Source organism: Giraffa tippelskirchi, chromosome 4 (genome assembly GCF_054371585.1).
Source record: "Giraffa tippelskirchi isolate mGirTip1 chromosome 4, T2T-mGirTip1v1.2.pri, whole genome shotgun sequence".
Taxonomy (NCBI): Eukaryota; Metazoa; Chordata; class Mammalia; order Artiodactyla; family Giraffidae; genus Giraffa; species Giraffa tippelskirchi.
Genome location: NC_137278.1, coordinates 66,548,085 through 66,575,753, shown reverse-complemented (window position 1 = coordinate 66,575,753; position 27,669 = coordinate 66,548,085). Strand labels below are relative to the sequence as shown.

The following is a 27,669-nucleotide window of genomic DNA, read 5'->3' as shown; positions in this document are numbered from 1 at the left end:
AAACCTTGAAATATAAATAATTGAATGAATAAACAAATATATGAGCAAATGATATGTTTCTAAAATATGGTTTTAATATATTATATCAGGAAAACTAGATAACCCTTTTGTGGTTCTTGCCATTTCTAATAATCTTCCAACTTTTCCAGGGAAGTCAGGGGAAACAAATCTTGGTAATACAAAGCAACACACTCTTTCAAAGAAAAACATCCTCTTGTCTGCTGACAAAAATAGCTTATTTGGTTGGTTGGTTTTGTCTAATGAGGCAGGTGGTTGAGATTTACTGTGAGTGGTAAAAGGCACTAGTATTCTCTGACCTAGGATCTCTTGTGGGCTTCCCTTGTGGCTCAGCTGGTAAAGAATCTGCCTGCAATGTCGGAAACCTGGGTTTGATCTCTCGGTTGGGAAGATCCCCTGGAGAAGGGAAAGGCTACCTACTCCGGTCAGTATTCTGGCCTGGAGAATTCCATGAACTGTATAGTCCATGGGGTTGAAAAGAGACACAACTGAGGGATCTCTTGTACCTTTCCCTCATTCTAGATCTTTGCATGGGAGATAAGGGAGATGCAGATTACTGAAAGATTCTTAGGGCATGGAAGGCAGGCAGCTTTCTGGGCTCCGAGATTCCTTTCTTGAAAGGTGGGAAAAGGCAAAGGAGAAAGAAAGGAGGCAGCATGATTGAATCATTCTCCTCTCAGCTGGATACTTCGGTATCCTATATGTAGAAACAGTCATTACTTCTAACTATCCCATTTCCATTTAAAACACCTCCAAACTGATTGCTTCATTAATTATAAACCAAGGAACAGAAATAGTTAAGTAAATGTTTACTTTTTAAGCAGTAGCAGTAACAACCTACAGACAAGGGTCACATCTTGCTATACTTAATGTAACTCCTGAGAGTCTCTCTGATCACACTGTTAGACAAAATTCATCAAATTCTGTCTTCAGATGATGTCTGGAGGGATGCAAGGGTATCCAAATATGCTCAATGCTGCTTATTTGACTAAATAGGGAGACCTATTTCAACCACATTATTTAGATGTGAACAACTAGTTTTCCTTGGATTTTTTTTTTTTTTTGGAAACATCAATGGTTTAAAAGATAGGGGAGCTTACATGTCTGAAGCAAGGTCCTGGAGCAACACCCCATCCTGTGTAGCAGAGGGCAGGCAGGACATTGTGGCAATGTTCACTCTCCAGGGGAGAGGGGGAGGTTAGTAGTTTTAGAGGAATTGACATCATGTGGGCTTCTTAGTTACCACGGAAAGGATCACGCCTCTCACTGCCCCTTTGATAAGAACAATCACCAGCTGGGACCTGGGGAAAGCATACAGAAAGGTCAGTCCTGTGCATTCAGTTCAGTTCAGTCGCTCAGTTGTGTCCGACTCTTTGTGACCCCATGGACTGCAGCACGCCTGGCTTCCCTGTCCATCACCAACTCCTGGAGCCTATTCAAACTCGTGTCCATCACATAGGTGATGCCATCCAACCATCTCATCCTCTGTCATCCTCTTCTCCTCCTGCCCTCAATCTTTCCCAGCATCAGGCTCTTTTCCAACAAGTGGGTTCTTCACATCAGGTGGACAAAGTATTGGAGTTTCAGCTTCAACATCAGTCTTTCCAATGAACATTCAGGACTGATTTTCTTTAGGATGGACTGGTTGGATCTCCTTACAGTCCAAGGGACTCAAGAATTTTCTCCAACACCACAATTCAAAAGCATCAATTCTTCAGCGCTCAGCTTTCTTCATAGTCCAACTCTCATATCCATACATGACTACTGGAAAAACCATAGCTTTGACTAGATGGACCTTTGTTGGTAAAGTAATGTCTCTGCTTTTTAATATGCTGTCTAGGTTGGTTATAGCTTTTCTTCCAAGGAGCAAGTATCTTTTAATTTCATGGCTGCAGTACCATCTTCAGTGATTTTGGAGCCCCAAAAAATAAAGTCTCTCACTGTTTCCAGCCAACTTTTTCACTGTGCTCTTTCACTTTCATCAAGAGGCTCTTTAGTTCTTCTTCACTTTCTGCCATAAGGGTGGTGTCATCTGCGTATCTGAGGTTATTGATATTTCTCCTGGCAATCTTGATTCCAGCTTGTGCTTTATCCAGTCCAGCATTTTACATGATGTACTCTGCATATAATTTAAATAAGCAGGGTGACAATATACAGCCTTGATGTATACAACTTTCCCAATTTGGAACCAGTCTGTTGTTCCATGTCCAGTTCTAACTGTTGCTTCTTGATCTGGTTACAGATTTCTCAGGAGACAGGTCAGTTGTAGACCTGTGAGTAGGTGTAGGTAAAGCAGGCACTGGTCAGGCAGGGAGGTACAGAGAATGAAAGAGCAGCCATCTTGAGTGGCCTGGCCATACACTCCACCCCTACATTGCCCGCACAGTTGTGGTCTGCCCCTCTTCCATGACACCCCTGTGGTCAGGTATGTAGAGGAGCAAGGCAACCAGATACCACAAATACAATACAGACAGGCCACCCCTGGTTTTCACAAAACCAGAACCTCACTCAAGGGGAGGGGAAGGTTCATCCTTAAAAGAAACATTCTGGTGATCTAGCCAGGAGTCAGCAGTCACAGTACAGATCTGTCACTGTATGTTATGTTGAGTACCATTAGGGGTAAACCCATTAGGTCTTTCCAAACAAAAAACAGTTAATCCCACTAGTTGGACTTGTGTGTCCTGAAGACAGCCTATTCCATTCAACACAGCATAGCCCAGGGAGGGTCATGGGCAGTCAGTTGTACAGTAATGTTTACTAGCAAAGGTCTTTCTGATGCACTGGCATGCAGGACAGGAAGATGGTGAGAGCCTTTCTCCCCCACGGTGAGTAGTCCACACATAGTCACAATAGCTGGGTCAATTTTTCATGGAAATCCTAAGGATGAGGACAACAGCATCTCTCTGTAGACCCAGCAATTAGATTGATCTCACAGTGAGGCCAGTGTGGCTCCTCAGACCTTAAACAGATTTCCTCTCTCAGGCTAGAGACGAAACGTAAGACATATAACAGGCACAACACAGGGAAGATTATGACAATTAAGCAAAGTATAAGCAGTAACCACGTTCTGAGATAATACCACACCTGCATTTTTTTTCTTTGTCCTGGTCTGCAATACAGTTCAGGAAACTCAATTTTCAGTAATACAGGAATGTGTCCAAAGTTACATATACAATGGCCACTTAGTTTTATCTTGGATGTCTGAACCACAGCTACTTCATTCTGACTTTCAAATGCATTCTTTTCCTCAATGGCCAAAGCAGATGTACAATGCATGTCAGAAAGACCACAAAATAGGCTTCTCTGATCAGTAAAATTTAAGTTCAACCATGTATAAGCCAGAATGACTTCCCCATACCTCAGTACATGCAGATTTTTCCATCAATTCCACTTTTGATTGCAAATCTTTCAATAGAAAGCACTTGTGATCAAAATATTCATCCCTCCCTGCTGGGGTGCTGGCTCATAACCCAGGTTCAAATCACGTTTCTCAGTGCTAGGCCTCCTTTACATTTGCCTAGTTATATATGTTGGGAGAAAACTAATCACATCTCGTGAACAGGTTCAGAGGTATGTAAATGGGGAAATACTATATAGGCTATATATTATACCCAATTGTCACACAAGCATTGTACCTGTGCTTTTAGCAACAGACTTAGGTGGCTCAGATGGTGAAGAACCTGCCTGTAATGCAGGAGACCCAAGTTCGATCCCCTGGATCGGGATTATCCCCTCGAGAAGGTAATGGCAAGCCACTCCAGTATTATTGCCTGGAGAATTCCATGGACAGAGGAGTCTGGTGACTACAGTTCTTGGGGTCTCAAAGAGTCAGGACTGAGCGACTAACACTTTCACTTTCACTTTTAAAGCAAGCAGTGTCACACTTCATGACTAGTTATACTCTGTGGCGACTTCATATAGGATTTTCTTTCCTTCCAGAAAATCAGGGCAAAAGTATAGCAAACACAATAACTTTCATAGATACAGGCCTCAATGAACAGAACTAGAATTTAACATCCACTGAAATATATTATTGTTCTCTCGAAAATACCCTTGTCTCCACCAAACAGCCAACAAAAACTAATTTGTTGGCAAAATAAGTCTGGTCAATTGACCATATGAGCTCCTTCAAAATGGCCAAGGGGGAACTCAGGAGTCTCAGACTGAATTCCCAAAGGGTCTCTCAAGGTCAGGAAAGCCATGCCAATGGCCTGCCATCAGACTCCATCTTGGTTGATCTCTCTCATCTAGAAGTCCCCCAAATAGCAAGATTCTTATACATGCCAGGAGACAGAGTTTTCCATTCACCTGATAAGGCTGCTTAGAGCCCAAGAGTCTCCAATTTCTGGACGGACAAGGCAGAGAGAAACAGGGAAATGGTTTAATTCTACAAAGTTGCTATAAATTATACCCAACTTGAAGGGAAGGCCTTCCCTATATCAGGAAAACATACATCAAAACCAGTACTATTCCAGACAAAATTCATAAACATTATAACCATATGCACCAGTTCACTCAGTAACTAATATTTTGTTAACTTTTTATGAAGCCATCAGGCCTTCCATTAGCCTTCTTTAAATTCTTATCCAGTTCAGCAATTTCTCAGAGATCTTTTACTGTCAAAACGTCCTTCCCATGAATCTTTTTAAAGATGAAGTTCTTTTGCAAAAGCATTAGAGTCAAATAATAACTGCCTATAAAAGGTAAGACTTTAAAAGACAGGGTTAAGCTTCTGATTACAATGTAATCAATAAAGAAACTTGGTTACACTAATTAAAATTATGACCAATTATAATCTTAACCCTTAGAAATCTTACTGTCTGGCAAAAACCAAGAAGCAAGTAATTTTGCATTTCCTGATTGGAAAACTTATGCTTTAGTCTTCCTCTCGTAAGAAGGCAAAGGTAGGTAAAGTTAGACCCACCCAGCAATTAATGTTCCAATATTTTATCCTACTTGTAATAACCCAGATAGTCAATGAATTCGGTTTCAAGTTACCAAAATCTGGAGAGACTTTTTATTTATACATTTCCAAAACATAATTATTTCTGTAGTGCTATGTGCTAAGTTGCTTCACACATATCCAACTCTTTGGGACCCCATGGACTGTAGCCCTCCAGGCTCCTCTGACCATGGGATTCTCCAGGTAAGAATACTGGAGTAGATTGCCATATCCTCCTCCAGGGGATCTTCCTGATCCAGGGAACCCACCTCTCTATGTCTCTATGTCTCCCACATTCGAAGGCAGGTTCTTTACCACTAGCACACCTGGGAAGGCCAGGTGAGTTTACCTAAAAGCTTATTTTTCTCCTTTACTTAGAGATCACATAAGATTAAACTTCCAGAGAGCCCAGGTAAATCATGATTTATATCTCAAAGGCACAAAAGACATACCAATTACAAAATGCTCACTTGATACAATAGCAGAGCCATTAGAGGCCATTGCTCTCCAGACCTCTTGGCAGCTCTCGTTAATTAAGGACAGTCAACACAATGCCCAACCCACTAGAAGACGGCCACCTCAGGGTTTCCCCCATAACTCTGGGATCACCCCTAGAACTTTTGGGCCCCACATGTTAGTAGACAGCCACCTCAGGATAACCCCTGCAATTTGGGGGTACCACTTGTTAGTGGACAGTCAGACGGGGATCATGCCCACAACTTGTGGGGCCCCCATGCTAGTGGACAGGCCCTACAACTTTCCTTTTCCTGTCCTGTGTTTCCTGACATCTCCGTGCTCACAGGAGTTTCCTCAGTTTCCTGTTTGGCTTTGCCAATTGTTGGGGTGTACCCAGCAGGCCTACAAGGTCTCTCCTTGCCCAGCTTCAAGACCAAAGAAAGGGCCCAAGTTAGCAACAGAGATATCAAAGGTTTAATGGATTGGGGAGCTTACATGTCTGAAGAAAGGTCCTATACCAACGCCACACCGCAGAACATGGTGATAGTCCCCACTCTAGTTTTCCCTGGATTGAGACAAGTAAGTTTGTCTCTTTGTTTTTTCGCTAGCTAGACATACATCTTTGCCTCTAACCAAAACACTTGATTCCAAACGATTTCATAAATGCGTAAAAGATTCAATGACATCTTCCTCATGGGTGTCTTCAAAGAGTCTGCATATGGACGTGTAGGTGTTCTGTCTTCCGTCTAGTCATTAGTGGAACTCAAAGATGGGCCTTTGGACAGTGCTTTTCATTTCTTTCTGTCTGCTTTATAGCATACCTAGGCTGATGTGAAGAAGTTTCATCAAAGACATCATGATTCTACATTCTCTGCCCTGACTGCACTCTTTCTCATCTGTCATCCTTCCAGAGATCTAAGGCCCTGCGTGTCTGGCTGTCCTCGCCTCGTTATCTACCATCCTACTCTCATCCATGGCCAACCAGAGCTGCTCTTTGTTCTTCGGTGCTTTGCCTTTCATTCTCAGACCCAAATATCAATACTGCTCACACTGTTCCAAACAGTCAGAATCAAAAGTCACATTAGCAATTCCTTCTGAATATGCTGTCCATTTTTCAGTTTTCTTTTTTATTTACATTGACTCTTTTTCCCATTTAAAAAATACATACACATTAAGAGGCGGGTACCGTTTGATCCTCCAAGAGATTGAAAAAAATGCTTTTAGGTACTGTGGGCTCACATTTAATGGCACATACAGATTTGAATTTCACTTCGTCCCATCTTCATTCCAGTCATTCACATTTAATGCTACACATACTTGACTCTTGGGCTTTTTAAAATCTGGTATGCTGAATGGTGCACAAATTAATCCTGTATTACACTACCCAGCAACTTGTCATTATTTATAAGCATTGACTGAGCTATCATTGTTATCTATTCATTAGCTTTCAAAAGATTTAAGCCTCTTCTCATGTATAATCTAGCTGTGTTATTTGTCATATTTTGTCAGTAACTTCTCTTTCTAGTGGTACCCATATCACAGCAATAGATCATCTTTTGAGCTGAAATTTTCATGAATACCAGAACTGCTGCTCTTCAGCTACCAATGTTAACCCTGATGGGGCTCACTGCTGGGACAGATCAAACTCTGTTGTCCTAGTAACCTAGCTATGGTGCCTCATCCCTAAATAGTCTTGTGACACCATCTAGTTTCTGTAATTCCCACTGAAGAGGACTACCAGCTGCCTTCTCAGAAATATTTTAGGAGATTTAGACCAATGCCCCTTTAAGGAAACTGGATTCTACCTAACTTAGGAAAATCCACAGCCCACAAAAGCTTTTCAGAGTCCATGGCAGGGCAGGTGCACTACAGCCCCATTTCATCGTATTTCAAGGTCTCAAATAGAAGGGAAGGCCTGAAATAGTGATTTCATTATGTCCATTTCAATACTGCTTTTATTTATTTATTTCATTATTTATTTATTTATTTTGGCTGCCTTGGGTCTTCGTTGCTGAGTGCAGGCTTTCTCTAGTTGTGGAGAGCAGGGGCTACTCTCTAACTGTGGTGCATAGGCTTATTGCGGTGGCTTCTCTTGTTGCAGAACACAGGCTCTAGGCGTACTGGCTTCAGTAGTTGCGACTGGCTCTAGGGCACATGGGCTTCAGTAGCTGTGGCACGTGGGCTGTAGAACAGGGATTCAGCAGTCGTGGCATATGGGCTTAGTTGCTCCAAGGCATGTGGAATAAGCCTACCCAGACAAGGGACCATGTCCCCTGCATTGGGAGAAGGATTCTTACCCACTATGGCACCAGAAAAGTCTCCATACTGCTTTTAAAATCTCCTGTAAAATCTGTCCTCTAGACTAACTGGTTCTGGCTTCTGAAGTGAAAACTCTCACATGCCAATCATCAGCATTCACTCTGACTTCTTAACGGCATCAGACTCCAGGCAAATTTGCATTGTGAGAGGCTGGTGCAGCCCGGAACTAAACACAGGTTACATAAAATCAGAGTACACTCCATGGATACCAGCAACCAGCACAGCATCCTTTGACTAAGAGAGTGACACATTCTCACATATGGCTTCTTCCCATGCCATATTTTTTTTTGTCTCTTTGGATATTTTCCTATGAGTCCCCAGTTATGCCATGGAAAAAGATAAAGCAGAGCCAATGGTTAAGGCAACCTCACATAAAAAAATGTCCACATATCCTTTAACACAAATCATGGCCAAAGGAAAAAAAAAACATGAAAATAAGAGGGGAAAAGCAAATATTTACCTTTAAAAAACAGCCAACGCTCTGAGTAGAACAGAGAAAGAAACTAGTCTAATTTTTGTCCCATAGCCAGTCAACAAACATTGGTTGGATTACACTCATTCTTGAAAGTCATACCATTGGGCCAGAGTTCACTTCAGTAATACAGAAAACAAGGCTCACAAGTGGATCAGCAATGCAAGATCCTTGAGAGAGAAACTGCCGGAGTCCTGCTCCAGCTGGTCCAGGGGTTCCCTCAGGATGGACGGCGTCAGCGGAGAGAAGAGAAGACACAGTGAGACTAGGCGGGTGTGAAGCAGCGTCAGCGTCTGAGCTTTATTTTTCGAAGGGAGCTTTTATATCTTAAGTTGTACATAGAGGAAAATGTAAAACATAGAGTCATGCCAAATTAGCTCAACGGGTCAGCAGTTTTTGGCCTTTATCGAAACCAGGATACTTTTTTGTATATCTTATTTACAAAAGTCTCATGTTGTTTACATCATCTTCTGGCCTGGAGGCCTGCTAACATCTTATGACTCTTCATTGATAAGGGTTGATCAGCCAGAACACTTTTTCTAAAAGTATTTTTGTATCAAGCACAGAACGTGCCAGAGCTACATTTTTTTAAAGAATACAGGCACAGTGGATTATGATAAAGAAAGGATTCATTAACTCAAAGTTTCAAAGTAAAACCTGTTTTTTATAATCTATCTTTTGCCTTGAGCTTAAGGGAAAAGAATGTGGTCCCATAAAGTCATAGAACTGCCATATGATCCAGCAATCCCACTGCTGGGCATACACACCGAAGAAACCAGAATTGAAAGAGACGCGTGTACCCCAATGTTCATCGCAGCACTGTTTACAATAGCCAGGACATGGAAGCAACCTAGATGTCCATCAGCAGATGAATGGATAAGGAAGCTGTGGTACATATACACAATGGAATATTACTCAGCCATTAAAAAAAATACATTTGAATCGGTTCTACTGAGATGGATGAAACTGGAGCCCATTATACAGAGTGAAGTAAGCCAGAAAGAAAAACAACAATACAGTATACTAATGCATATATATGGAATTTGAAAGATGGTAACGATAACCTTATATGCGAGACAGAATAAGAGACACAGATGCATAGAACAATTTTATGGACTCTGAGGGAGAAGGTGAGGGTGGGACGTTCTGGGAGAATAGCTTTGAAACATGTATATTATCATATGTGAAACAGAACACCATTCCATGTTCGATGCATGAGACAAAGGCTCAGGGCCAGGGCAATGGGATGACCCAGAGGGATGGGATGGGGAGGGAGGTGGGTGGGGGGTCCGGGAAGGGGAACACATGTAAACTCATGGCTGATTCATGTCAATGTATGGCAAAAACTATTACAATATTGTAAAGTAATTAGCCCCCAACTAAAATAAATAAATTTATTAAAAATAAATAAATAAATAAATAAAAATAAAAATATATACCACATTTCAAAAAAAAAAAAAAAAGTCATGGTACGGCAGGCTGAAACAACGTAGCACAAAGGTCAGTTCTTTCACAAAAATCACCAGCTAGATTAACAACTGTCTTACTATTTTTATAAGGCTAAACCTTTATTTTTATAAGTCTCTAACTACTATACCTTTATTATATAGGCTCAGGGCATTAAGAGCAAAAACATAGCAAGTAAATATAGACCGAATAACAGTTTTGTAAAGTAATATTTTTTGTGTTTTTCTAATAGGCTTTCTCCCCCTCGAAGGGCTCTGTGCCCATTGGGGCCTTTTATGCGTTCAGGCTCTCAATGCTGTTTATTGTTGAGGAGTAGTCATGCATACTAGTTCTAAAGGCACAGGCACATTTGTCAAGCAAACTAAGATGCTAGCAAGAGGAGTTTAGATTAAAATACTCTTTTTTATGGATAATCTTATAGAGTGCCACCGTTCGGGGGGCATGTTGATTAGAGTTTTAAATTGACCTGGTTAGGAAAGGATCAGGGAAGGCCTTCTGCCTGAGTCACAGAAATTAGGGAGCAGTCTATTATAGCAAGCATCAGAAAGATATCATCTTTAAGGTGAGCGCCAAGGCAGCTTATCGAAATCCCTGAGGCCTGAGTTGCCTTGCTCATCAGGTCTTCTCCTCATGACCTTGTCATGGGTGGGATCTCGTGTGCTGGCTTCCGGCAAGAAACCATCCCATGCATTTCCTCCATGGTATGTAAAAGGCAAGTGATCAATAAATATTTACTAAAACAATGGATACGTGAACAGTTTAACACTCAGGTGCTTCACTGATCTCACTCTACAGCAATGCCTGCCTAGACCACAATGCTAAACCCACAATGAAATAGCCCTTTCTCACACTATTGTAAAAGTTGAAATTTTCTATTATAAATGGTGCTTTTATTCTTCAAGCTGACAGTGTTTTCAGTTGGATAATAGCATCTCCTCTGGCCTTTTTCTCCCTTACAAAGGTATTTCAGTTAGTATTTACCATCTACACAGGTGTTGCTACAAATTCCGTGTTGCACTGCACTGCAGGGCTTACAGCATATTTTATCATGGAACCACATTTTGGTCTTAATAAAACATAGTACCGCACAGCATGGCATTCACTGTAATCTAATTAAATACAACGCCAAGGGAAATATGTCACTGTGAAGATGAAACACACATGTTATTTCCTTCGCCTTTCTATGCAAGGGGCAGCTAAAGAAGAGTTTAGGAAGAAGGTATTTAACGCAGTGAGGTTCAGCAGTTAGCCAGAAAAACAGAAAAAAGGAGGAGAAGACATAGTAGAAAAGTATAAGGAGGAAGGAGAAAATGTAATAAGTTATCAGCAGCATTTCGATTATTTTTTTCTACTACAATGTCAAAGAATTGTCACACTTAAAGATTTTAGAGATGTGAAGAGTAAGTGTCTCTGAGCAGAGGAGACAAGATCAAAAAATGCCTGTTCTTAAACCCATTACTAGTCAACGTCTAAAAGAATCCCAAAATAGTGAGAATTTATTTTGTTTCCTCCACTCTGATAAAACAACGACAGTTAAGGCAAGAACTATCACCAAGATGCAGGATGTCTGGGTGCCAGTCCTGGCTATACCTTTCACTGACTATAATCTAGGGCATGTCAATTAATGTTTTTGGCCCTCATTACCTTATTTAAAAGTTGAGGACATTGGATTCAACCACAATATTGATCTGATGTAAGAAAATTTACCCAGCTGAACTTCTGTCTTACCTGTGAAATTTGAAATCTTTGCTGGCATCATAGGAAGCAATGCTTCATAGTACATGTGCATAAAATCCTAGGCAACAAACAAAACACACAACAAGCCCAAGCGATACTTTCCTCCCACGTCTACAACCTAGCAGACTTGGGCAATAAAGGAACACAGTACTTGCAAAGTTGTTTACCAGTGAGAAGGAGCAAGCTAGTGTACTCCCTTTGGCAATCTCTCTAAGGGGCTCTGGGTCCCCATTGTCAGTTTGTGAGGTAGAAAATACCTCTCTCCTTCATAAAAAGAGACAAAAAATGCCACAGCATTCTGCTTCCACGAACCACCTTTTAAAAATTCTTCTCTGTGTTAGATACTAGAGGCAGATTACAGGACTAGTTTTGACCACCTCTTTTTTTTTTTTAATTAGTTTATTTATCTATTTTTTAACTTTACAATGTTGTATTTGTTTTGCCATACATTGACATGAATCCACCATGGGTGTACATGTTTTCCCCTCCCAGAACCTCCCTCCCACCTCCCTCCTTAAGATGTCAAGTGAGAGTGGGCCTAACATCTCTTTAGAAAAGGGGAACAATGGTCACCTATTGTTCTCAGCTTCGAGCGTCAGCTAAAAATTCAAAACAACAGGAAAAAATCCCATTTAACATCTTGTTAGATACATTCTAATTTTTACACAGCCCAAGAGTTTTTGTTTTTGTTTTTGTTTTTCCAAGAGTTTTTTTTAACTGCCTTCATCAACAGATAAAAAGCCAGTCTTCTTCCAGTCCTCCTTAACTCATTATATGATGCTACTATCCAACGTACCAGCTGCTCAAGCCAGAAACCTAGAAGACAGACTCATCATCTCTTCTCCCCTACATCCAATCCAACAGGAAACCTCTTGACTCCATGTCCTCCACTCCCAGCATAGAACCAAGCCACCATCCTCACTTGCTGAGATCTCTGCTACAGCCTGACTGTCTCTCAGCTTCCACTCTTGCCCCACTACACTACATCATCCACCCAGGAGCCAAGGTAATCTTCTAAAAAGTGTAAGTCAAATTATGTCACACTCTGCTTAAAATATCCCAGTATCTTACTAATCTGCTTGGAATAAAATCCTGCAAATCCTCCATACTACCAGACTCACTTAATCTTTCCCACCTACTCACTGCCCTCCGAACACCCAGGTCTTCTTTCTGTTCCATGATACAGAAGCTCATCTCCACCTCTAGGCCTTTGCTCTCACTGTTTCTTCTTCATAGAACACTCTATACACCAAACTGTATCATCCAGATCATAATTCAAATATTGCCTCCTCTGTAAGACCTTCCTTGACTATCAATTCCATCAACCAGTTACTTTCTATCATTGTTTAACTTTTTCCTTTGATCTATTCATAAGTTGAGCTTCTCTTGTGCAATTATTTATTAAGCAGAAACACTACTATCCTCCCAAAATGTCTAGAATAGGGCCTTGCCATAGTGCTAAGTCAAGGCCTTTTGCAAGAATAAACGAATTTTGTCCTCAGAGTTTAAAGTGTGAAGCAGTTCTTCAACATAAAGCCTCTGTGAGTTTAGTTAACATGTATGAATCTTCAGGAAATGTTACGAATTATTATAAAGACTATTGGTAGTCATTACTTGGGTTACTGTTTTAAATCAAATTTCTTCCCAACCATTTAAAGTGTTTAATTTAATCCTAAAAGGCCAAGGGCTTATTTCTGAGTCAGATCAAAGCCATTTTGTTTTGTTTTGTTTTGTTTAGCAATAATGACACATCAACTTTGATTTCCTTTGAAATTAAATTTTTATTAGATAAATGTCCACTTAAAGTAGAAAGGGGAATATTTTCCAATTGCAGATCAAAAGGAACCCACAAAATACTACTAAGGATAAAGTGAATAAATAATTTTTCATCTCAAACAGGACACTTTTGAGAGCAAAAGGGAACAGTATTATTAATTGAGCTGTAAAAATGTAAACTAGAACATACCATCACCCGAGTTAAGGGCCAAGAGGTAATTTCAAAAGTAAGATGCAGTTGTTTGAACTAATTTTTTAATTTATATTTGATGGGAGAGTGTGTTATAGATTTTTTTAAAAGAGAGCGAGAAATGAGAAGGCATGAAAGGAGAGTGTAATATGAAAGAAACAGAACTAGAAAAAGTACTTTTTAAGGTCAGGATACAATTAACACTACTTGATAAATATAATAAAATATACTTATTTTATGTCTATATTTTGGAGGAAGAACAAAGAGGAAAAGTGAAAAGTGAATGGACAGGAAAAGGACAGATACACGGAGAATGGCAGATGGGAAGAAAGTCAGAAACAAGCAGTGTGGCTGAAAACAAGCAGTGTGGCACATATAGACCCAAGAAGCTATCATTGGTTGTCTTTCTCAACCTGTGGAAAGAAGATGGTGAGATGGAGGCTTGCGTGTAGATGTCTAGGCACCAGCATCTGCAGAAGCATGGGAAAGGAGGCGCGGTTGGGAAGAGGAAGAAGTTACACTGCAATGCGGGACCAACAAAGCCTTCCCCCTACCTCACAAGGAGGTCTGGAGCCAGGAGGACCCTTCTGAGTCATTCTGAATTGGAACAAGGGAGCCACGTCTTTATAACAAGTGCCGAACACTTATTAGATGTAGGGATGTCTGAAAGGAAGCATGAGAATGAGTGAGGCAGTTTCCTTCAGCTAACACCATCTCCAAAGAGAGCGGAAGGCACAGAGTCCATGCAGAAGCTCAATGATTAGATAAGTCATTTGATTTCTCCCTCTTTCTCTCTGCCAAATATGTGGCCTTTCACATATCTCTGGCTTTCATTTTTACGCATATAAGGAAAGTGTGTGTATACACTAATTTTTCAATATTTCTCTTGACATGTCCACTTGGGTTCAAATATCCTTGAGGGAGCAACTTGCCCCTTTTCCTTACTGTTTTATCCCAATAGCTCTTAAAACAAAACCAATTCATTGGTAGATGTTCAAGAAATAGCCTTGGAGAATCGAAATGAGATTCAGTCTGACCCCCAGCATCTTTCACAATCTGGAGCCAACTGAAAATGAATACTTCCTTTCCTATGTTAGTTCCTTCCTTTGTAGAGAGAACTGCCCATATTTTCCTTGAATTAATCAGTATATTTTTCTGATGCCTATATCATCATTCCTTTCTTCATGGCTACACTGAAGACACTGAAGAAAATATCTGACGCAGAGTAAGCAAATCAGAAAATGACAGCCATTATCATTAACTCTATTTATGGGTAAATGCTTAAAATATATGAAATGTCAACTATGAAAATATATAGTATAGTCTATTTACATTCATGAACAGAATAACAAATAACATTTAATCATGGTGAGCTTCCCTGAAATACTGAGAACAGTCTATCTCCCTCAGCCTTAGATTCCATCAATGAGAACATACAAATATCTCACATTACTCAAAATTTTACCAGAAAAAGAATTGATGACTATTTTTGGTAAAACTGAATTTCCTCCAAAAGTTCTAAGTACTCAAGCTTAATTTTGCTGTTTATCTTTCACCTCCTACTTTTCCAGCACTCTGAATGATTTCAAAGGTATAAAAGGAAATAATTCCTAGACAACAATGTGAACAGTATTTTGCCTATATAACATTTTGTCCTTTTCATTCTTTAATAAACTTGCTACAAAAGCATAATAAGACCCTTACGGGGAAAATTTAAGCCTACTTGCAAATTTTTATGTAAGTCCTAACCATGGAAGGAAGCTGAGATTTTTAAACATGTGGGGTAATTTTATAAATCACCATAATAATCACTTCCTCATGCTTGGATTTTAACTTCCCAGGAGAAGGCAAATACTCTGCAAACTAATAATTGCATAAAAATAATTTGGTTTTAACATATTAGTTGTTAGTCCTTCATATTTCAATCAACTTGTTGGGACTTTATATTTCTGACTCAGTTTGCCACTTTTTCTAAGGATATTTAGATACTTGGGATAATTAGATCTTTCACTCTCCTGTTGGAAGCTTTAGTTTCTCCCTCAACTCTTGCCACAAGCTGAGAAGTCACTGGGTGTTTTAGGGCTTAGACAAAACAGTCCGACATCTTCAGAAAATTTTAAATGGAGACAGGCAAGTTTCAAAAATAAAATTCTAAAATAGTACTAGCTATAAGAAAAGTAAAATTCTTTTTTAAGTTTTCAACCATAGATTAGATTCCTATCAAGACAGCATAAAAAAATCAATCAGATTTGAGTTCAAATGTTCTGAACTTCACTGTGACCAAAGTGTCTTTAATGCTCTGAACCTAGATTTTTTTAACTCATAAAATGATAACCTCCAAGGTCATTGTGATGATCCAATCAATAGACACTGAAGATAATATCTGATGCAGAGTAAGCAACTCAGAAAATGATAGCCATTATCATTAACTCTATTGTTTATCAGTAAATGCTTAAAATATATGAAGTAACACTTATGAAAATATACAGTGTAGTATATTTACATTCATGAACTGAAAAACAAACTATGTTTAATCAGGTGGGCTTCAGGTTCATGTTTATGCTTTCAAATAAGTAGTCGTGTATGGATGTGAGAGTTGGACTATAAAGAAAGTTGAGAGCCAAAGAATTGATGCTTTTGAATTGTGGTGCTGGAGAAGACTCTTGAGGGCCCCTTGGACTGCAAGGAGATCCAACCAGTCCATCCTAAAGGAAATCAGTTCTGAATATTCATTGGAAGGACTGATGCCAAAGCTGAAACTCCAATACTTTGGCCACCTGAAGCGAAGAAGTGACTCATTTGAAAAGACCCTGATGCTGGGAAAGATTGAAGACAGGAGGAGAAGGGGACGACAGAGGATGAGATGGTTGGATGGCATCACCCACTCAATGGACATGAGTTTGAGTAAACTCCGGGAATTGGTGATGGACAGGGAGGCCTGGCATGCTTCAGTCAGGTGGTTGCAAAGAGTCGGATACGACTGAGCGACTAAACTGAACTTTAACCTTTATATACCTACCATGTCTTGGGCTCTTCCAAAGTTAAGTACAAACCAATTAATTTTTTCTTAACCTTTTATCTTTTCTTTCTTACAAGAATTCAAGAGTTCACTTTCTTTTTACCTTGATAAGTATCAGGCCGAGGGCAGGCCACACACAACTGATTATAACTAGGAAAGCACACCTCCATAATCATCCTGTGACAAATTATTCCATCAATATTTGGAGGCAAGTCTTTTCATAGACAACTTCTCTCCCCAGCCATTTGTCTTACATCTTTTTACCTTATCACTTCTCTGCAAATCTGCAACAGTGAGCAATGAGAACATTTCTCTGGGTGTATGTTTTAAAGACACAGTCAGTATTTTCTTTCTATTATTATTAATGAAAAGATTTAACATTGTCTGTTACATTTTTAGTGCTTGTCACAGGCTTATAGATACTAACAAGATTTTAAAAAGCTTTGAGCTATCTGGATAATTGTTTACCTCATGTAAGAATTATATGGCAATGTATTAAATTACTTTATGACTGAAGCCTTGCTGAGTAGCTAAGAACATCAGCCATGCATATTCAATAAGAAATGGGAACCTTTGCGAGAAGTCCTAGCTGAATACCAACCAACTGAGCATCTATTGATCTGAGTGTTTTTCTATTTTTAATTAGAAATTGACTTTTGAAGTCATTTTACATTAGTTAACAGATTAAAACAAGCGGGAGATTTAGAGTATTTCAACGTTTACCTAAAAACCTGATATTATGTGTTGTTTCTACAAATCCAATGTTACGTCGGGGATTGAAGTAGTTACCTGGATAATTTAAAAACTCATGATATGCTATTAAGGGGAAAGGGTGGGAAGTAGGGAATGGAGACTCAAATTATCCATTTAAAAAATCATTATCTTTCCACTTACCACCATTAGTTCCCAAATGAAATGCCTCATTTAGGAGACAAGAAGTTCCAAAGCAAAGAAAATATTTCAATGTGATTATATCTAATTGTTTTTCAAAGCGCTTGCAAAACAATTATTCACATCAGTAAAAAGGGCGGAACTCTAGCCATGGCATCACAAGTAAAACTTTGTCTAAATTATTTAGGTTTTTCACACATTGTCAGACTTGCCCAAATATAAACTCAAATGCAAAGCAACAAGGTCTTGGACATGTTTAAAAAGCCAGTGAAGCAGCTTCCCTCCCCTCCTCCCTCCAGTGTGATCATGGAGGGTAGAAGCGATACAGAAAAGTTAAGGCAACAAGACAATCTGAATTGGTTTGAAAGTGGCAGCGAAGTTAGGATCACTGATACAGAGATCATTGACACCATCAATAAACTTTATTTTAGCCATGCCATTCACATTTACTAAAGCTTTCCCCCTAAAAGAAACCTGATAGATAGAAGCCAGAAATCCAAGTACAAACCTGTCTTTCTACCCTCCTATTTAGCTGCCTTCCCACCAGCCTGGCTCCCTGGGACAAGAGGATGAAGCCCACACACTAGACGACAAACCAGTCTAAACCCAAGGTACTGCCTCATATGTATGTAAATCGTTCTCTTTAGGGGAGCCATGCATCAAGCTTTCTTTTGACAATTTAACATGAAAATTTGTGTCATGCTGCTCAGTCCCTGAGTTCACACTCCTTGAACAGGTTGAATGAAGTAAAATAAACCTGCCATCTGTTCCTGACACTTGTTTAATTTTGGAGGGAATCTAAAATTTGACTAACTCTGTAAGAGAAACTGAGAAAACGTAAACAAAGCCTCTTAATCTAAAATTGACTAAATGCGTGTTTTTCTCAGTTCCAGACAATCTGCTCTCTTCCAGCTGTGCTTGCTCAATTCTGCCTCATTCTGGGAGCCCTGGTGTCACCACAGTGAATAGGATGGGTTCGGTGGAGATGAGACTGTGCCAAGCCAGCTTCGCCCACAGCATACCAATGAGTGCCCTGGGAAGGCATTAATAATGCAGAGCACACCAGGGTAACCAGCCTGGCAAGGCCCTGTACATACATCAACGGAGGCAGCCGGGACTCACACAACTGAATGTGTCTGCGCAGGCTGACTGTCTGTGAGGCTGCCTGGTCTCCTAATCGCCAGTCTCCTTTCCCGTCACCCTCAAGGGCTTCATGAATAAAGATGAAGGACAAACACTTTCTGCCTCTCTTTAGTACCTCAGCAGGTGCACACTTAACAAACTTTCTTATCTCTCTGGGTACGAACGACCTCAGACATTCTGCAAACCCAAAACTGTCATTATTTTTTCTCCTTTTGTCCACAAAAGATATGTCTGAGCCACGGAGCAGGAGAAGAAAATGCATGGGTGACAACAGTGAAAACAACAACAACAAAATCTCCAAGAGATGCATAATGTCCACACAGAAAATATCCACCCACAGTCATAAATGTGCCTCACTCCTTAGCAACCCATCTGCTCTACCCACCAAAGAAAAATCAACAAATTAAAAGTTTTTGTGTGTTAGCACATGATAAGGAGCCCCAAGTATTTCTAAGAAAGATTTCTGAACATCTTTGGAAAGAGAAACTGGGATTGTATTAACTTGGTCATCTGAACAGATAAGATGTGATGCGTGCATGCTCAGTCATGTCTGACTCTGTGAGACTCTATGGATTGTAGCTCACCAGGCTCCTCTGTCCATGGGATTTTCCAGGCAAGAATACTGGAGTGGGTTGCCATTTCTTCCTCCAGGGGATCTTCCTGACCCAGGGATCAAACCTGCATCTCCTGTACTGCAGACAGATTTTTTTTACTGCTGAGCCAGCCAGGAAGCCCCATCTGAACAGATAGCCAGCCTCAAACTCTAAAGCTAATGCAGCAGCTACAGACTTTACATGTAGCCATCGTGGAAAGCATAAAGGGGAAGAGTTGATGGTACAGAGTGCTTTCACATTGTGGTTTACAATCAGATTACAACCTTTAACTGACCCATGATAATATAAAGACACAGATGCATAGGCGAGTCAGCCTGAAATTAAATACATTTTCAAAGTTACAGTTATCTACAAGTGAGTTTGTTTTTAAACATGGCAGCTTCTTTCATTCCACAGTGAGAGGCACATGATAGGTGTTTACTGGATGCTTTGAATGAATGGGTGACAACACTGTTAAATTGTGGATCTTGCTACTGGTCTCTCTTGCTTCCCCAAGTGTTCAATGCCTCTTACAACATGCAGTTGGTATCATCATACACACACACACACACACACACACACACACACACACACACACACACACACACACTGCGGAAAAATATTAAAAAGGACTAAACATGAAAATCAGGGAAGTATGAACTAAACTAGAACAAGGTGAGGATAACAATGAAAAAGCATTGTGTATAGGTCATAACAGCCTGTTGAGTTGCTTCCAAACCTCCTGAGACCCAAAAGAAAGAGAAAATCTGCCCAGTAACACACACGCTTGTGTCACCAGAAAGGATAAAAGATCTCAATTTCTTAGAAGAAGTCAGGTTCTAAGTTAGCATTAGTATTAAAAACAATATGCTCATATGCAAAACCCTATTCTGCTATTACAAAAACATGCTAGTTTGGGGGGCAGGAGGTAAAAGGAGCCAGATCCACTCATGCCTCAGGCCTTTGTAGTCACTGTCTACTCTTCAGAATACTCTCCCCCTGTCAGTCACATGGCTCAGTCCCTCACTGCCTCAGGTCTTAACCTCAAGTGTCACAGTCTCAGTGAGGCCCCAACAGCTCTGCTTAAAATTGCAATTACCTCCTCCTTCCCCACCCTGCCATTCTCTGGTTTATTTTTCTACATAGTTTCTACCACTTTTTAACATAACATAAAATATATCCATTTTGTTTATTGTTTTTAACTTCAGGCCCATAACCAACTAGAATATGAGTTTCATGGAATCAGATTTTCTTATTTTGTTCACTACTGTATCCCAGGGCCTATAACAGTATCTGGGAAATTTACTGAATGAATGAATAAGTGGACAAATTCTCAACAATGTTATTATGACATGCTACAGTTTCCCATAGTGAAGTGATTCCAGTGGACAAGATAATTTAGTCCTATTATATAGGCATCTAGCCCTGTGGCTTGATCCAGGGTCAGATAATTAAACCACCCACAGAGGCTCTTAACCATAGAACCAGACTCCTTTTATCATACTCCTTTGAGACTCTCAAGAAAGAAATAGACCTTCTAATGCAATGCTCTCTGATAGAAATATAAGGTGAGCCACAGATATCATGTTAACTTTTTTAGAAGCCACATTTAAAAAGTGAAATTGATTTCAATAAAGTGTTTTGCATACCAAAATTATTGTTTCAATACATAGTCAATATAAAATATTATCATGCCGTCCAGTTTGCAGTGATTTGTTACAGCAGCCACAGGAAACTAATATATTGACAAAGAAAAAAAAAGAAATGAAAGAAGGAGCATTGCTACTCACCTTGCAAAAATTAAAAATATTACAAGGAAAATATTATAAATAACCTGATGCCACAAATCAGAAAACTTAGATGAATCTCACAAATTCCTAAAAAGACATAAATTATTAAACTGACTCAATACAAAATAGAAAATCTGAAGAGACTTATAACAAGAGAATAAGTTAATAATTAAAAATCTTCTCATACTGGGAATTCATGTTAAAACATAACATAAAGCATAATTCCTCTTTTTCTCTCCTTTCCTTGTTTTATTTTCTTTAATACTCAGCATCTTCTAACATTATGATCCATATGCAAACTCATTTCCTCCATTTGGAGGGATCAACAGACAGTCAATATAGAAGTGAGTTGGAAAGTTTAAAGTACTGTACAAGGGCTTCCCTGGTGATTCAGTAGTAAAGAGTCTACCCGCCAATGCAGGAGACATGGGTTCAATCCCTGATCCAGGAAGATCCCACATACAGCAGAGCAACTAAGCCCGTGCACCACAACTACTGAAGCCCACTCACCCTAGAGCCTGTGTTCCCCAACAAGAGAAGCCACTGCAATGAGAAGCCCATGCACTGCAACTAAAGACTAGCCCCCACTCTGCACAACTAGAGAAATGCCTGCACAGCAATGAAGACCCGGCATAGCCAAATATGCAAATAAAATTATTTTTAAAAAACTATAAAGTACTATACAATGTTAACCACTAATAGCAATAGTAATTTTAAAAATTACATATACCCTAATTTGACAAGAAATACATAGTTAAGGGAAACATACTGGACCCCAAAACAGAATATCTGGTATTCCCCTCCCACGAATTAGGAACACCAATGACCTTTCTGTAGCATTGGCCTGAGATGTGAGATAGGGGATGGAAAGCTTCTTAAAGGGATGGATTCTGTAGAAATGTCACAGAATGTAATCCCCAGGCAGGAGGGATATCTGTGGCAACTCACTTCTAGCAGCACAGAATTAAGGTGAGAAATGAAGCACAAAATGAAACCAGAAATGGCTCCATGGGTATTGTCTTGTCACTTACCATCCTTTAAAACTGTCATCTCCTCAGCTAAAGAGTGAGGACTGAAACCCAAATCTGGCAAGAGCCTCATTCTTATTTCTCATGTACCTGTACTGGGGTCAGACTTAGGACTTGGTTTTCTTCCATGCCTGGAAAAACACTGCATTTGCCAGTCATCTGCAAGAGATGAACAATGAACATTAAGGAAAACAACCAACTCTCGAAATAGATTCTTTCCACAAAGGGCGCTCATAGAATATTTACCTCAAAGTCTTCAAAATCCAGAACACCTGGAATGTCACAGGGAGCCCTAACTAAGCAGGTAGACCTCGGAGGACCTCACAGCTCAAGGTGTTTTAGGGACTAGAGCTCCTGTTGCCCTAGAAACACTCATGCTGGCTGATAATCAACATCCTACTGATCTTCTGACAGGATGGATGTTAAAATGCCAATTGCACCATGAAGACTTTATGTTAAGGTTCACAGACATTTGCAGCTTAATGTTAATGAGTGTCAGATCCTTTTGTGGGCATGAGTTAGCTTTTCAAGGAGGAAAAATACACGTTGAATCAAAAAGTAGTGGATGTCAGCCACTTTACAATTTTACCTAGGTCAGGCCTGAAGCTGTGGCTACTGATTCAGCTGATTGAAAAGTACCACTTCATAAAAATGGAACCACTTTGCTAACAAAAGCCTTCTATTTTATCTCCAACAGGAATGGCATTGTGGTTCAGAATGTGACTATCTGGACAGGAGGCAATGGAATACATCAATTTATTTGAAAATCATATTTGGAAGGAAAAAGAACTTGAGAGACTTTAGTGTTTCATCAAAATGAAAGAAATCGAAATACCTCAGAACACTGAGCAGATAAAATAAAATTAGAAAAACCTAGAAAGATCCATTTATTTCCTTAATTGAGGCAGAAGAACTGTTTTCTACAACCCCGAAAAATTGCAGGCAACAATGAAATGGTCTAAGGTACTCAAAGTAGTTCTCTGAGCAGAGAGAAAAAAAAAAAGAAGCCATTGAGTTGGCCAAGAAGTTCGTTTGCGTTTTTAACAAAAATGAGCTAAATTTTTACCAAAGGTGAGAGCCACTGGAGAGTGTCTGGCTGTGCTCCTCTTCTGAATGGGGCTTGATCTAGAGGCAGCTGTGTTGGGCTGCCCAGCACGTTGCTGAGCACTGGCTGGCTCAGGCCTGGCAGGAGTCTTGGTGATGATAGAGCTGTGGCTCTATCAGGTCAGTCGCTTAGTCATGTCTGTGACCCCACGGACTTCAGCACACCAGGCCTCCCTGTCCATCATCAACTCCCAGAGTTTACTCAAACTCATGTCCATTGAGTCAGTGATGCCATCCAACCATCTCATCTTCTGTCGTCCCCTTCTCCTCCTGCCTTCAATCTTTCCCAGCATCAGGGTCTTTTCAAATGAGTCAGCTCTCCGCATCAGGTGGGCAAAATGTGGTCCACTGGAGAAGGGAGTGGCAAACCACTTCAGTATTCTTGCCTGGAGAATGCCATCAACAGTATGAAAAAGCAAAAAGATAGAACACTGAAAGATGAACTCCCCAGGTCAGCAGGTGCCCAATATGCTACTGGAGATCAGTGGAGAAATAACTCCAGAAAGAATGAAGAGATGGAACCAAAGCAAAAACAATACCCAGTTGTGGGTGTGACTGGTAATGGAAGTAAGCAATACTGCATAGGAATCTGGAATGTTAGGTCCATGAATCAAGGCAAATTGGAAGTGGTCAAACAGGAGATGGCAAGAGTGAACCTAAACATTTTAGGAATCAGCAAACTAAAATGGACTGGAATGGGTGAATTTAACTCAGATGACCATTATATCTACTACTGTGGGCAAGAATCCCTTAGAAGAAATAGAGTAGCCATCATAATCAACAAAAGAGTCTAAAATGCAGTTCAGTTCAATTGCTCAGTCGTGTCCAACTCTTTGTGAGTACTCAGATACAATCTCAAAAACAACAGAATGACCTCTGTTAGTTTCCAAGGCAAACCATTTACTATCACAGTAATCCAAGTCTCATTTAACTTATATGCAGAGTACATCATGAGAAACGCTGGGATGGATGAAGCACAAGCTGGAATCAAGATTGCCAGGAGAAATATCAATAACCTCAGATATGCAGATGACATCACCCTTATGGCAGAAAGTGAAGAAGAACTAAAGAGCCTCTTGATGAAAGTGAAAGTGGAGAGTGAAAAAGTTGGCTTAAAGCTCAACATTCAGAAAACTAAGATCATGGCATCTGGTCCCATCACATCATGGCAAATAGATGGAGAGACAGTGGATACAGTGGCTGACTTTATTTTTCTGGGCTCCAAAATCACTGCAGATGGTGATTGCAGCCATGAAACTGAAAGACGTTTACTCCTTGAAAGGAAAGTTATGACCAACCTACACAGCATATTAAAAAGCAGAGACATTACTTTGCTAACAAAGGTCTGTCTAGTCAAGGCTATGGTTTTTCCAGTGGTCATGTATGGATGTGAGAGTTGGACTATGAAGAAAGCTGAGCACCGAAGAATTGATGCTTTTGAACTGTGGTGTTGGAGAAGACTCTTGAGAGTCCCTTGGACTGCAAGAAGATCCAACCAGTCCATCCTAAAGGAGATCAGTCCTGGGTGTTCATTGGAAGGACTGATGTTGAAGCTGAAACTCCAATACTTTGGCCACTTCATGCAAAGAGTGGACACATTGGAAAAGACCCTGATGCCAGGAAAGATTGAGGGCAGGAGGAGAAGGGGACGACAGAGGATGAGATGGCTGGATGGCATCACTGACTCAATGGACATGGGTTTGGGTGGACTCAGGGAGTTGGTGATGGACAGGGAGGCCTGGCGTGCTGCGGTTCATGGGGTCACAAAGAGTCGGACACAACTGAGTGACTGAACTGAACTGAATCCAAGTCTATGCCCAGACCAGTAATGCTGAAGAAGCTGAAGTTGAATGGTTCCATGAAGACCTACAAGACCTTCTAGAACTAACATGCAAAAAAGATGCCCTTTTCATTATAGGGGACTGGAATGCAAAAGTAGGAAGTCAAGAAACACCTGGAGTAACAGGCAAATTTGGCCTTGGAGTACAGAACGAAGAAGGGCAAAGGCTAATAGAGTTTTGCCAAGAGAATGCACTGGTCATAGCAAACACCCTCTTCCAACAACATAAGAGAAGATTCTACACATGGAAAGAGTCATAGCACTAGAAAATAAAGATAAAGCCTAAAGTTTTACCCACATGACAGGGGAAACATGGGCTTTGGGGACTCACCCTTTGGAAGGCCACTTCTTAAGAAAACAAATATGACACAGAGCTCTTAGCAGCCTCAAGAAGCACAGAAGCTGCCTGGGTCTATAGCTCCCTCAGTCAGGGTGTCAGTGGAGATTTACCAAAGCCAGAATGGTCATGTGAGTTTTACATGAGAAAGACAACCACTCAGGGCACTCCCATACCCAGCATGAGGTAAAATAAGCTTCCCTTCCTTGTCACAGCAGACTGAGCCCTCAGAACAGGCAAGTTGGATTCCACCTCAGGACAAGTGGCCAAACAAGTGTCCAGGGGTTGTCATTAAAATAAAGCTTCTCAGCTTGCAGGATCAAATTCTGTGTGGACTTTTGACTTTCAGGATTATAATTTGTTTCCCTAAATTATATGTTTGGCACCTGCTATCTTGGGTTAAATTTCCCAAATCTGATCAGGCCAATTCCAATCAGGAGAGTCATAAACTCCTTTTTAACTCTATTGTGAATTACTGTAGAAAATGTCATGTTTTAAGCTTTAGGAGTTAAGTATTCAAATGTTTTAAAGTATAGCTTTTTAAATTGTAATTCCTTTCATCTCCTAGAATTATTGCTAAAAATATTGAATGACCTAAAGTTGTTAAGTTTGGTAGTGCAACCAACCACCATGTTTCCATTGTATAATTATTAGGATACTGCTGGTGTTTCTGAGGCTGCAGTCCCACTCTGCTTATCCTATTGACTGCTTTTGTATGTGTTCCAGTTAGTGTAAACTCCTGTGTCTTCACATCCCCTCTCCCTGCCCATTACCCCAGCAAGAAGATCTCATCTGAGTTCCCACAAGCTTCATACATGTTCCTCAATGAACTTGTTTCTGGGTCAAATTTTTCTTCCCCTTTCTCTTTCTCGGCTACTCAATCCCATCAATGCTGTTGAATTACAAATTTGAAGCTTTAAAAAAATAATAATAAAATGGAAATTACATGGTCTCCAGTAAATATTTCACTCCGCTCAACTATTACTTGAGGAGCAGGTCAGCTGAAAAATATGCATTTGCCATCTGTAAGGGGTCCCTTCTGCATATGTTATGATTTAGTTTACATCTGGCTTTCAAATCACACCTGCAATTCCACATGAAACTCCTGAACAGACAAATGAATGGTTTTATGAAATAAACAGGAACAAAAATAACCTAGCAAATCTTCCAGCATCCAACAGAGTCCCCAAATATATAACTTTATTTCAGTGACAACTGTAGCCAAATATTAAACAAGGAATTAAAACACTAAGTACTAAAAAGAAGGTGCTCTAATTTGTTACAGCTCATGTCCAAAGAACATATATGAATCTTCAGGTGTCTCTTAGCTTCCTGAGACTTCTAGATTCACAAATCTGGAATTTAAAAGCAGCTGGATCTCACTGGAACCTCTGGTTTTATGTTCCTGAATCTACTTAATTCCCATGACTCTAAGAAGACAACTGCTCAAGGTGGGACCAGATGCCCTGCGTAATTCCTACAGCCAAATGCAGTTGAGTTTTCAGACAGGACTTTCAGAAGCAAAATGCCCAGTACAGCGGAGATGTATCTAACTCTTCTAAAATTTTAGATTCAGAATTTTAGTACAAGCAAAGAGTGAAAGAAAAACTGTGTGTGCGACTGTCAGCCTATCAACTCTTAACAAATAAAAAAATTCTACTCATCTAAACCCTACCTTGGTCTAATGACAGATAACTTGAACTGATGGTTCCTGTACTTATCAAAATAGCATCTGTCAATCCTGGCAAGAAGATGAATTGCGTCTGTGTGTCCTCTTACAGAGCTAAAACTAATTATCAGGGTCTTAAAATCCTTTTGATGGATTAAGAGTTTCTGGTGAGCACAGTTAAACAAACCATTAGGTTGAGAACAAAATTTTTTTCACACTGCAATGATCTGCTAATGAGCTGACTGCTGCCACATTAATCAGTTAGTAATTTGAACAAGAGAAAGTTTGAACTAGTTTTTCCTTTGTTTTCCTTTTTTTGAATTGAGATTATTTTGATAAATAATAAAACACATAGATTTTTAGGTATATATTTGATAAGTTTTAATAAATGTATATATCCGTGTAGCCATAATGCTGGTTAAGATATAAAATACTTCCACCACCACAGAAAGTTCCCGGTGCTCATTCCAGTGAATCTCACCATTACCACCCAGAAGCAACCCCGGTTCAAATTGGAATAGTAATAGAAATTACTATTATTAATGTTCATTTAGTAATAGAAATTAATTAGTAATATAAATTACTATTACCATAGATCAATCTTTCTTATTCTAGAGCTTCGTGTAAACGGAATCATACAGTATGTACTATTTTGCATCTGGCTTCTTTCACTCAGTGTTTTCAAAGTTCATCCATGTCTGTATTTTATTGGTTATTATGTGAATATATCAGAGTTTGTTTTCTACCCTCCTGGTAATGGACAACTGAGCTGTTTGCAGTTTGAGGCTATGAAAAATAAGCTGCTCTGAACATATTTGTACAACTGTTTTGGTAAACATACGATTTATTTCTCTTAAGTAAATACCTAGAAGCAGGCT

At 39.9% G+C, this 27,669-nt stretch overlaps 1 long non-coding RNA gene across 1 annotated transcript in view; it reads right to left on the bottom strand.

The window, feature by feature from the left end:
- LOC145545350 (uncharacterized) overlaps window positions 1-27,669 on the bottom strand; it is a 439,405-nt gene that overhangs the window by 349,217 nt on the left and 62,519 nt on the right. The window contains exons 3-4 of the long non-coding RNA XR_014082017.1: window positions 21,932-22,000; window positions 1,119-1,319 (exon numbers count right to left, since the gene is read on the bottom strand). This is a non-coding gene — a long non-coding RNA (uncharacterized LOC145545350). The remainder of the gene's footprint in view (window positions 1-1,118; window positions 1,320-21,931; window positions 22,001-27,669) is intronic.